Raw genomic sequence first — 12,685 nt, forward strand, 5'->3', positions numbered from 1 at the left:
CAAACCATAGCTAAAAATAAATATTCATAACATTTAAAATAAATGAACTTAGCTTTGGTAGGACTGAACTCAATCAAGCGTTTTTCCAGAAGTAGCTTCTGATCCAGGGTCAATCTGAGACATCTTGCAATATGTAATAGAAAAAACAACATATAAAGCAAAATCGATCAAATTCCTTAAATGACAGTTTCAGGAATGGGAAAAAATGCCAATGAACAAGCTTCTAGCAACCAGAAGCAAATAAACAATGAGACTTAAATAATGTGGAGACAATAATGACGCCCGTATTTTTTAGCGCCAAAAAAAGATGCCCACATTATTAGGCGCCTAAATGCTTTTGGTGCCAAGAATGACGCCACATCCGGCGACGCCGACATTTTTGGCGCAAAACGTCAAAAAAATTACGCAATCACAAACAACTTCCAGCGACAAGTACGACGCCGGAAATGACAAAGAAAATGTTTTGCGCCAAAAAAATCCGCGCCAAGAATGACGCAATAAAATGAAGCATTTTCAGCCCCCGCGAGCCTAACAGCCCACAGGAAAAAAAGTCAATTTTTAAGATAAGAAAAAAATTAATTATTCATATGCATTATCCCAAATAATGAAACTGACTGTCTGAAATAAGGAATATTGATCTTCCTGAATCAAGGCAAATAAATGTTTAAACACATCTATTTAGAACTTTATATAAAAGTGCCCAACCATAGCTTAGAGTGTCACAAAAAATAAGACTTCCTTACCCCAGGACACTCATCTACATGTAGTAGAAAGCCAAACCAGTACTGAAACGAGAATTAGTAGAGGTAATGGTATATATAAGAGTATATCGTCGATCTGAAAAGGGAGGTAAGAGATGAATCTCTACGACCGATAACAGAGAACCTATGAAATAGATCCTGTTACGGTTACCCTTAGTCTTGCTGAGAGATGGACCGCTTAGTAGCCTGGATCCCTATTGCTAAAGAGGGGAGAAGCTGCTTTCCATAGTATTCTATATGAGTCTCGCAAATATAGAATAATCTCCCTTAGCTGCAGTACAGCTAGGATACCCTTCTGCCCACAAAAACGAGTCAACGCTGCGATTGAGGGTCAAACAAGAACTCAGGACTGGGATGCCCAGCCTGCTTTTTATTAAGGTTACATGCACACAGGGCACTCCCAGGGGGAGAGGGGGGGAAGCACAAAATCCCCCATCACACATTTAGATAGAGAGCACTGTCCTTTGACAGGCCACAATAGGATTACAGTACTTAAGATAACAAGTTTACAAGTTCATCTTATCAATTAGCAGTCTGGCTCCAGAGGTGATTAGACAATAGTTTCTAAAAGCTGAAAAAAAAGAGTTAACTCTTTATGAAATGAAACTTGTTACAGTTTTCTTGGAGCCCTTCTTAGGCGCTGGCTTGCTGGTTCAGGCATTGCTGCTGGGAAATAAGCTCTTCACAACAGAATAACTAATGCTTCTGTAACATTGCTCCCTTTCTGTGGAACACTCTGGCAGACACGGTCTGACCCCTTTTCGGGGCAGACTAAGGCTGTCCAGACCGCTGGTTATGCGGGGCTGAGGTCGGTTTGTCTGGACAACCCGTCGGCGTTGCCATTCTGTTTCCCAGGTCTGTAAGTAATGGTGAAATTGAAGGTTTGCAACGATAAGCTCCAACGTAATAGCCTGCCGTTATCTCCAGAGACCCGGTTCAGCCACACCAACGGGTTATGGTCGGTGACCAGAGTGAACTCCTGACCATATAAATAGGGAGTCAATTTCTTTAATGCCCACACCAAAGCCAAACACTCCTTTTCGACCGCTGCATAGCTGACTTCGCGGGGCAGGAGCTTCCGGCTGATGTAGGCAACTGGATGCTCCCCTCCATCTTCGCCTACTTGGCTGAGGACAGCTCCCAGCCCGAACATGGAAGCATCTGTATGGACGATAAAACGTTTGTTAAGGGCTGGGGCCGCCAAGACAGGAGCGTTAATTAGAGCATTTTTGAGAGCCTGGAAAGCCGTTTCACAGTGGGGAGACCACAGGACCTGTCGAGGTAAGTTCTTCTTGGTCAAGTCAGTCAGGGGTTTGGCAAGTGTGCTGTAGTCTGGTACGAACCGTCTATAGTACCCTGCCGTGCCCAGGAAGGCTAGGACCTGAGTCTTAGTGATGGGGGTGGGCCAATTGGCGACAGCTTCTATTTTGGCCGGCTCTGGTCGCTGCTTTCCACACCCCACCCGGTGACCCAGGTACTGTACCTCGGCCATCCCAAAGTGGCATTTTTCTGGCTTCAGAGTCAGGCCAGCAGCCCGGATCTGATCCAGAACCATTCCCACATGAGCTAAGTGGTCCTCCCAGGACTCACTGTGGATCGCTATGTCGTCCAGGTAGGCGCAAGCAAAACTCTGGAAGCCATCCAGGAGCCTATCCACCAAGCGCTGGAATGTAGCTGGGGCATTCTTCATCCCAAACGGCATTACCCTAAACTGATATAAGCCGAATGGGGTGACGAATGCCGACTTGGGGATAGCCTCCGGGGCCAGGGGAATCTGCCAGTAACCTTTGCAGAGGTCAATAGTGGTCAGGTAATTTCCCCTGGCTATACGATCGAGTAGCTCGTCTACCCTGGGCATAGGGTAAGCGTCCGTCACGGTATTTTCATTGAGCCTCCGATAGTCTACGCAGAACCGGGTGGTCCCATCTTTCTTGGGCACCAAGACAACTGGGGAGGCCCAGGGACTATCGGAGGGCTCAATTACCCTGAGCTGGAGCATCTCATCGATCTCCTTCTTCATTCCTGTCCTAACTGCTTCGGGGATTCGGTACGGAGCCTGGCGCAAGGGAGCTTGTCCCGGAGTATCTACCTGGTGGGTGGTTAAAGTAGTGTACCCTGGCTTCGGGGAGAAGGTGAGGTGTTTGGACTGGAGGAGTTGGTTGAGCTGCTCCCTTTCAGTGGGGCTAAGTCGGTCCCCTATCTGAACCTGCGCCACTATACCTGTGGGGAGGCTCTTTTCTAATAGGTCTGGAATGGGTAAACTGTCGGGGTCTTCCTGAGGGGAACAACATACGGCCGTCACGTTCTCTGGTCGCTCAAAATATTCCTTGAGCATGTTTACATGGAATGTCTTTCTAAGATTGTTGTCGTGGCAGCTAGCTATCACATAAGTGGTGTCTCCCCTTTTCTCTACGATCTGGTAGGGACCCTGCCAGGACGCCTGCAATTTGTCTGTCTTCACCGGCTTAAGTACTAACACCTTTTGTCCTATGGTGAAGATTCTCTTTCGGGCCCCCCGATCGTACCATACTTTCTGTCTTCTCTGGGCCAACTGGAGATTAGCCCGCACGGATTTGGCTAATTGCTCCATTCGGTCCCTGAGTTCCAGCACGTATGGCACAATTGGGACACCGTCAGCCTCCATCTCTCCCTCCCAGTGCTCCCGGATCAGGTTTAGGGGTCCCCGTACCTTTCTTCCGTAGAGCAACTCGAAGGGAGAGAACCCTGTCGTTTCCTGGGGCACCTCCCGATAAGCAAATAGGAGGTGCGGCAGGAAGCGTTCCCAGTCTCGGTATTCCTGAGTGAACGTCTTGAGCATTTGCTTGAGGGTCCCATTGAACCTCTCACACAGCCCGTTCGTCTGGGGGTGGTATGGGGAGCTTAGGAGGGACTTAATTTTGCAAACCTGCCAGAGTTGTTGGGTCAATTCAGCCGTAAATTGGGTGCCTCGGTCGGATAGGATTTCTTTTGGAAATCCTACCCGGGAGAACACCTGTACTAGTGCATTCGCTACCGTATCCGCTTGTATGTTGGATAGGGCGACAGCCTCTGGGTACCTGGTAGCGTAGTCCACTACGGTAAGAATGTATCGCTTACCGGAGGGACTAGGGGTAGCCAGTGGTCCCACTAGGTCAATAGCAACCCGGCTGAAGGGTTCCTCTACAATGGGCATATTTACTAGCTGGGCTTTAGGGTGATCGCCTCGCCTTCCTACTCGTTGACACACATCGCAGGTGTTACAGTAAGTTCTAACGTCAGCGTGCACCCCTGGCCAAAAGAACGTGTGAGTAATGCGGTGTAGGGTACGGGTAACGGCTAGGTGGCCTGCTAAGGGGATGTCGTGGCCTATTTTGAGGATTTCTTGACGGTATTTGTGGGGCACTACCAGCTGTCGCCTACGCTGTCCCCTTTTCTCTGTCCAGCGGTATAGTTTCCCTTTTTCCCATAAGAATGTTTCGTTATCTGCCCCGCCCCCTCCGGTCTCTGCTCGTTCCCGGTACTTTTGTAAGGTCGGGTCAGTCTTAGACTCTGCCTCGAAGGCATGTGTCTCCCGCACTGGTGAGAGCTCTCGCTCCGTCCGGGCTTGGGCCCGTGTAGTCACTGGGTCCGCCTCGTTGTTGCATACTGGAGCATAGGCAGAAGTCATGGGGCCCAAATCGTTGCCCAGTAGTACTTCGGCAGGTAAATTATCCATTAGGCCCACGTTCACAGCCCCCTTTCCCGCTCCCCAATCAAGATGCACTTTAGCTGTTGGAATTTTGTACACATCCCCCCCCGCCACTCTAACGGCCACAGTCTGTCCGGATCGCTTGTGCTCTGGCACCAAATGACTCTGTACCAGCGTGATAGTAGCCCCTGTGTCTCGCAATCCCTCGGTAGATCGCCCCTCGAGCCATACCCTCTGCCGATGGTGCTGGCGGTTATCTGAGGCAGCATATACAGGGTCTGCCTCGTGAAGCGGCCCCACATATCCCTCCATAGGGGCCTCTTGGTTAACACAGAGGGCCCGGGCCGGACGATAGGACCCAGAGGGGTAATTGTAATTCCTGGGTGTCTGGTGCGTATTAAGGGGGCAGCTAGCCATGAAATGCCCTGGTTGCTTGCATCGGTGGCAAGTCGGTCTGGGACGCTCAGAGCTGTTATTGGGTGGTCCTGAGTGTCGGACGGGCCCTGTGGGCACCGGGGCTCGGAATTCAGCACGAGGGGGTGCACGGTAAACCTCTCTGGGTTCGACCCGTGCTGGAGCTCGGTAGTTCATGGGTTCGTGAAGACGGGAGTCATAATGTTCATCGGCCAATTTGGCTGCTTCTTCTAAGGTAGAAGGCCGCCTGTCTCGCAGCCATTCCTTCCCTTGCTGTTCCATGCCATTATAAAAATGTTCTAAGAGAAACAATTGTAAAATTTCCTCCCCAGTCACCGCTTTACTTCCGCTCAGCCAGTGATTTGCCGCTCTCCGCATTCGGTGCGCCCATTCCATATGGGTATCGTTAGGCTTCTTTTCCGTGCCCCGAAACTGTCGGCGATACGTGTCCGGAGTTACAGCGTACCGTCGCAACAGTGTCTCCTTAACTAGCTCATACTGTGTCACTTCCTCAGCACCCAGAGTACGAAAGGCTTCCAGGGCTCGCCCGGATAGTTTCCCAGACAATATCGTGGGCCACTCTCTGTTGGGAATCTGGTGCAGGGCACATTGCCTTTCGAAGTCCGCCAAATATTCATCAATCCCTGTCTTGCTCTCTAGGAAGGGTCGAAATGCCGCATAGGGTATCTTGGGCCTCCCAGCATTTTCGACAGGGATGATTACCTGCGGGGCTTCAGCATTGCGGTGTGCGTTCGCTAGGTTGAGTTCGTGGGCTCGAGTCTCTCGTATATCCTCGTCCGCCTCCGCCATCAACTGCTGTACCAATTCCATGGAGGGGTTCGGCCCGTATAATGAGAGCCTTTCCCGAACAATCCTGGTTTTTTCGTCACTAATCGTGGTCGGTGTTTCCACCATTGTGAAGCTCTGATCCAGTACGGTCAATTCTGCGATCAGCTCTCTCCTCGGCCGGTTGCTGGCGTACCCCCCTCTGCTTTCAAGTAAATCCTTTAGGGTTGTACGCTTCAATTTTTCGTAAGCGCTCTCCATCCGTTCTGTACCTCTCCTAGGAAATCCAGGAAAATCCCGCCGCTGCCGCCAAATGTTACGGTTACCCTTAGTCTTGCTGAGAGATGGACCGCTTAGTAGCCTGGATCCCTATTGCTAAAGAGGGGAGAAGCTGCTTTCCATAGTATTCTATATGAGTCTCGCAAATATAGAATAATCTCCCTTAGCTGCAGTACAGCTAGGATACCCTTCTGCCCACAAAAACGAGTCAACGCTGCGATTGAGGGTCAAACAAGAACTCAGGACTGGGATGCCCAGCCTGCTTTTTATTAAGGTTACATGCACACAGGGCACTCCCAGGGGGAGAGGGGGGGAAGCACAAAATCCCCCATCACACATTTAGATAGAGAGCACTGTCCTTTGACAGGCCACAATAGGATTACAGTACTTAAGATAACAAGTTTACAAGTTCATCTTATCAATTAGCAGTCTGGCTCCAGAGGTGATTAGACAATAGTTTCTAAAAGCTGAAAAAAAAGAGTTAACTCTTTATGAAATGAAACTTGTTACAGTTTTCTTGGAGCCCTTCTTAGGCGCTGGCTTGCTGGTTCAGGCATTGCTGCTGGGAAATAAGCTCTTCACAACAGAATAACTAATGCTTCTGTAACAGATCCCGTAGAAGGAGACCATTGAATTCAAATAGGCAATACTCTCTTCACATCCCTCTGACATTCACTGCACACTGAGAGGAAAACCGGGCTCCAGCCTGCTGCGAAGCGCATATCAAAGTAGAATCTAGTACAAACTTACTTCACCACCTCCACGGGAGGCAAAGTTTGTAAAACTGAATTGTGGGTGTGGTGAGGGGTGTATTTATAGGCATTTTAAGGTTTGGGAAACTTTGCCCCTCCTGGTAGGAATGTATATCCCCATACGTCACTAGCTCATGGACTCTTGCTAATTACATGAAAGAAAATGAAATTAGATTACATTAGCTAACTGATGTAAAAAAATTTTTTTTTTAAATTTACACTAATGTTACACCAGATATGAGTGGTGGCACAGAGCAATTAATCACAGTATATGCTGTGAGCCTCACACACAGGCTGACAGGCAGGCAAATGCAATTAGATTTAAAAAAAAGAATGAAGTTCTAGCCCTAAAAAGGGCTTTTTGGGCTGAAGTTCTAGCAGAGATCAGATGAGTCCTTCAGGACTGTAGTGGACACTGAATACACTAGCCTAGCTATCAATTTTCCTTATAAAATCACCAGCAGCAGCACTAACCCTCCTCTCACTAAGAATGCAGGATCGTAATGACTCTAAAATGGCTGCTGCCCAGGAGCTGGGAGGGAGTGTCTGCTACTGATTGGCTCAAATGTGTGTGCAGACTGTGAGATACAGGGTCAAAGTTTCCTCAATGATGACGAATAGGGGGCAGATCGAACATCGCATATGTTCGCCCGCCGTGGCGAACGCGAACAAGCTAAGATCGCCGGGAACTGTTCTCCGGCGAACTGTTCGCGACATCACTACCCCTAGAACCTTGTAAAGATTTGAGGAGCCATAGCCAAGTTAAAGGGAAGGGCAACAAACTGAAATGATTGTCCATAAAGGCCAACCACAGGAATTTGGATATGTTCCCTGTGAATGGGGACATGGAGATACGTGTCCTTCAGATCTATGGTCGTCATGAACTGACCCTCCTGTACCAAGGGTAGAATGGACCGAATAGTTTCCATCTGAAGGACGGAACCTTGAGGAATTTGCTGAGGCATTTTAAATCTAAGATGGGACGTAAAGTTCCCTCTCTTTTGGGAACTACAGAGAGAGAGTAGAATCCTTGACCCTGTTCCTCTAATGGAACTAGAACAATCACTCCCAGGGAGAATAGGTCCTATACGCAGTTTGCAATTTTGATCAACTGAAGCTTCATTCTTGAATAAGTGGCAACTGATCTAGTAGAATGAGCTGTAATTCTCTGATAGGGAGACTGCCCCGCCTCCAAATAAGCTTTGTGAATCAAAAGTTTCAACCAAGATGCCAGAGAAATGGCAAAGGCTTTCTGACCTTTCCTGGAACCAGAAAAAAATAACACATAGACTAGAAGTCTTTCTGAAATCTTTAGTAGCCTCAACATAATATTTCAAAGCTCTTACCACATCCAAAGAATGTAAAGACCTTTCAAGAGTATTCTTAGGATTAGGACACAAGGAAGGAACAAAAATTTCCCTATTAATGTTGTTAGAATTCACAACTTTAGGCAAAAATTTAAACGAAGTCCACAAAAAAGCTTTATCTTGATGGAAAGTCAGAGGAGACTCACAAGAGAGAGCAGACAATTCAGAATCTCTTCTAGAAGAACAAATAGCCAAAAAAATAACACTTTCCAAGAAAGTAATTTAATATCCAAAGAATGCATAGGCTCAAAAGGAGAAGCTTGTAAAATCTCCAATACCAAATTGAGACTCCAATGAGGAGAAATAGATTTAATAACAGGTTTGATACGAGTCAAAGCCTGAACAAAACAGTGAATATCAGGAAGCTTAGCAATCTTCCTATGAAATAAGATAGAAAGAGCAGAAATGTGTCCTTTCAAAGTATTTGCAGACAACCCTTTATCCAAACCATTTTGAAGAATCTGTAAAATCCTAGGAATTCTGAAAGAATGCCAGGAATAATCATGAGTGGAACACCATGAAATATAGGTTTTACAAACCCGATGATTAATCTTCCTTGAAACAGACTTACGAGCCTGTATCATAGTGCTTATCACTGAGTCAGAGAAACCTCTATGACTAAGCACTAAGCGTTAAATTTTCATGTCTTTAAATTTAGAGATTTGAGATCCTGATGGAAAAACGGCCCTTGAGACAGAAGGTCTGGCATTAAAGGAAGTGGCCAAGGCTGGCAACTGGACATCTGGACAAGATCCGCATATCAAAACCTGTGAGACAATGCTGGAGCTATCAGAAACACATAAGATTGTTCCATTATGATCTTGGAGATCACCCTTGGAAGAAGAACCAGAGGCTGAAAATGTAAGAAAGTTGGTAAAACCAAGGAACTGCTAAAGCATCCACCATCTCTGCCTGAGGATCCTTGGAACTGGAAAGGTATCTGGGAAGCATCTTGTTTAGAAGAGAGGCCATCAGATCTGTTTCTGGAAGACTCCACATCATTACAAGATGAAAAAACAATAGTTATGTCGCGAATAGTTTGCTGGCCAATAGTTCCCGGTGAACATAGCTTGTTCGCGTTCGCCGCGGCGGGCGAACATATGCGATGTTCGATCCGCCCCTATTCGTCATCATTGAGTAAACTTTGACCCTGTACCTCACAGTCAGCAGACACATTCCAGCCAATCAGCAGCAGACCCTCCCTCCAAGACCCTCCCACCTCCTGGACAGCATCCATTTTAGATTAATTCAGAAGCTGCATTCTTAGTGAGAGGAGGGACAGTGTAGCTGCTGCTGATTTAATAGGGAAATCGATAGCTAGGCTAGTGTATTCAGTGTCCACTACAGTCCTGAAGGACTCATCTGATCTCTGCTGTAAGGACAGCACCCCAAAAAGCCCTTTTTAGGGCTAGAAAATCAGTCTGCTTTTATTTTTTTTCCCTGTGTAATCTAATTGCAGTTGCCTGCCTGCCTGCCTGCCTGCCAGCGTGTGTGTCAAGCTCACAGCGTATACTATGCCCACTTGCCCAGTGCCACCACTAATATCTGGTGTGGCAGGTGGTGGGGGTTGGTCTGTGGGGGGGGGGGAAGCTACACTACAGAGAAACCCCCCCCCCCGAAAAACTACTTTTTTTGCAAACCGGGTACTGGCAGACAGCTCCAGCACCCAAGATGGCCGCCAATAAGGCAGATGAGGAGGGTTAGAGAGCTGTTTTGGGGGGGATCAGGGAGGTTGGGGGCTAAGGGGGGATGCTACACCACAGCATATGTAAATATGCTAAAAAAATTAATAATTTAAAAACCTTTTATTTTAGTACTGGCAGACTTTCTGCCAGTACTTAAGATGGCGGGGACAATTGTGGGGTGGGGGAGGGAAGGGAGCTGTTTGGGAGGGATCAGGGGGTCTGATGTGTCAGGTGGGAGGCTGATCTCTACACTAAAGCTAAAATTAACCCTGCAAGCTCCCTACAAACTACCTAATTAACCCCTTCACTGCTAGCCATAATACACGTGTGGTGCGCAGTGGCATTTAGCAGCCTTCTAATTACCAAAAAGCAACGCCAAAGCCATATAAGTCTGCTATTTCTGAACAAAGGGGATCCCAGAGAAGCATTTACAACCATTTATGCCGTAATTGCATAAGTTGTTTGTAAATAATTTCTATAAGAAACCTAAAGTTTGTGAAAAAGTGAACAATTTTTTTTTTATTTGATCGCATTTGGCGGTGAAATGGTGGCATGAAATATACCAAAATGGGCCTAGATCAATACTTTGGGATGTCTTCTAAAAAAAAATATATACATGTCAAGGGATATTCAGGTATTCCTGACAGATATCAGGGTTCCAATGTAACTAGCGCTCATTTTGAAAAAAAAGTGGTTTTGAAATAGCAAAGTGCTTCTTGTATTTATTTCCCTATAACTTGCAAAAAAAGCAAATAACATGTTAACATTGGGTATTTCTAAACTCAGGACAAAATTTAGAAACTATTTAGATGTTGTACCCACTGCAGGAGTTTGGTCTGTCACTGTGAAGCGGGTGTAACCCTTACACTAACTGATCGATACAACATCATACCTGAAGTTTTAAAGCACGTTATTCCAAACAATTTAGGAATGTTCGGTGATTTATGCCCTTTATGGATTAAAACCAGACTCTGCATCAACTATGTAATTTTCCATGGGAGTTTTGCCATGGATCCCCCTCCGGCATGCCACAGTCCAGGTGTTAGTCCCCTTGAAACAACTTTTCCATCACTATTGTGGCCAGAAAGAGTCCCTGTGGGTTTTAAAATTTGCCTGCCAATTTAAGTCTATGGCGGTTCGCCCGTTCGCTAACATTTGCGGAAGTTCGCGTTCGCCGTTCGTGAACCGAAAATTTTATGTTCGCGACATCACTAAAAAACAAACACATCTGGACCACTCCCCCGGATGTAAAGTCTGACAACTGAGATAATCCGCTTCCCAATCATCTACACCTGGGATATGAATTGCAGAAATTGACAATAGTTGGATTTCGCCCAATAAAATATCCGAGATACTTCTTTTATTTCTGAAGGACTGCGAGTCCCTCCTTGATGATTGATATATGCCACTGTTGTGATATTGTCTGCCTGAAAACTAATGCAAAGTTCTATCTTCAATAGAGGCCATGCCTGAAGAGCTTTGAAAATAGCACAGAGTTCTAAAATATTGATTGGTAACCTCGCCTCTTGAGGACTCCAAACCCCTTGTGCTATCAGAGACCCCCAGACAGCTCCCCAACCTGTAAGACTTGCATCTGTTGAGTAGGACGAACAAAGGAGGCCCCTTTAACAATAAGGTGATGGTCTAACCACCAAGTCAGAGAGAGTTGAGTGTTGGGATTTAAGTATATCAGTTGTGACATCGGAGTATAATCCCTGCACCATTGGTGCAACATGCAAAGCTGTAGAGGCCTCATGAAAATGAGCAAAGCGGATTGCGTCCGATGCTGCAGTCATGAGACATTAAACATCCATGCACATAGTCACTGAAGGGAATGATAGAGACTAAAGGTTTAGACAAGCTAAAACCAACTTCATTCATCTCTTGTCTGTCAGATAAAGAGTCATGGACACTGAATCTATCTGTAACCTAAAAAGGTGACCCTTGTCTGAGGAATCAAGAAACTTTTTTGTAAATTGATCCTCCAACCATGTCTTTGAAGAAACAACAACAGTTGATTTGTGTGAGATTTGGCAGAATGTAAAGACTGAGCTAGTACCAAGATATCGTCCAAAAAAGGAAACACCACAATACCCTATTCTTTGATTACAGAGAGTAGGGCACCGAGAACCTTTTAAAAAATTCTTGGAGCTGTCACTAGGCCAAAAGGAAAAGCGACAAATTGGTAATGCTTGTCTAGAAAAGAGAATCTCAGAAACCGATAGTGATCTGGATGAATCGGAATATGAAGATATGCATCCTGTAAGTCTATCGTGGACATATAATGACCTTGCTGAACAAAAGGCAGAATAGTCCTTATAGTCACCATTTTGAAAGTTGGCACTCTTACAAAACGATTCAAAATTTTCAGATCCAGAACTGGCCTGAATGAATTTTCTTTCTTTGGGACAATGAATAGATTTGAATAAAACCCCAGACCCTGTTCCTGAAACGGAACTGGTATGATTACCCCTGAAAGCTCTAGATCTGAAACATACTTCAGAAAAGCCTGAGCCTTCACTGGATTTGCTGGAACGAGAAAAAATCTTCTCACAGGATGTCTTACTCTGAATCCTATTTGATACCCTTGAGAGATAATACTCTGAATCCATTGATTTTGGACAGAATCTGCCCAAATATTTTGGAAAGATTTTAATTTGCCCCCCACCAGCTGAGCTGGAATGAGGGCTGCACCTTCATGCGGACTTGGGGGCTAGCTTTGGTTTCTTAAAAGGCTTGGATTTATTCCAACTTAAAGGTTTCCAATTGGAACCAGATTCTTTGGGGGAAGGATTGGCGATCTTTTATCCCGAGGTAAAAAAAAACTCCCTCCCCCCCCCCCCAGTGACAGTTGAAATAATTGAATCCAACTGAGAACCAAATAAATTGTTACCTTGGAAAGACAGAGATAGTAATCTAGACTTGGATACCATGTCAGCATTCCAATATTTAAGCCACAAAGCTCTTCTAGCTA

Source organism: Bombina bombina, chromosome 6 (genome assembly GCF_027579735.1).
Source record: "Bombina bombina isolate aBomBom1 chromosome 6, aBomBom1.pri, whole genome shotgun sequence".
Lineage (NCBI taxonomy): Eukaryota > Metazoa > Chordata > Amphibia > Anura > Bombinatoridae > Bombina > Bombina bombina.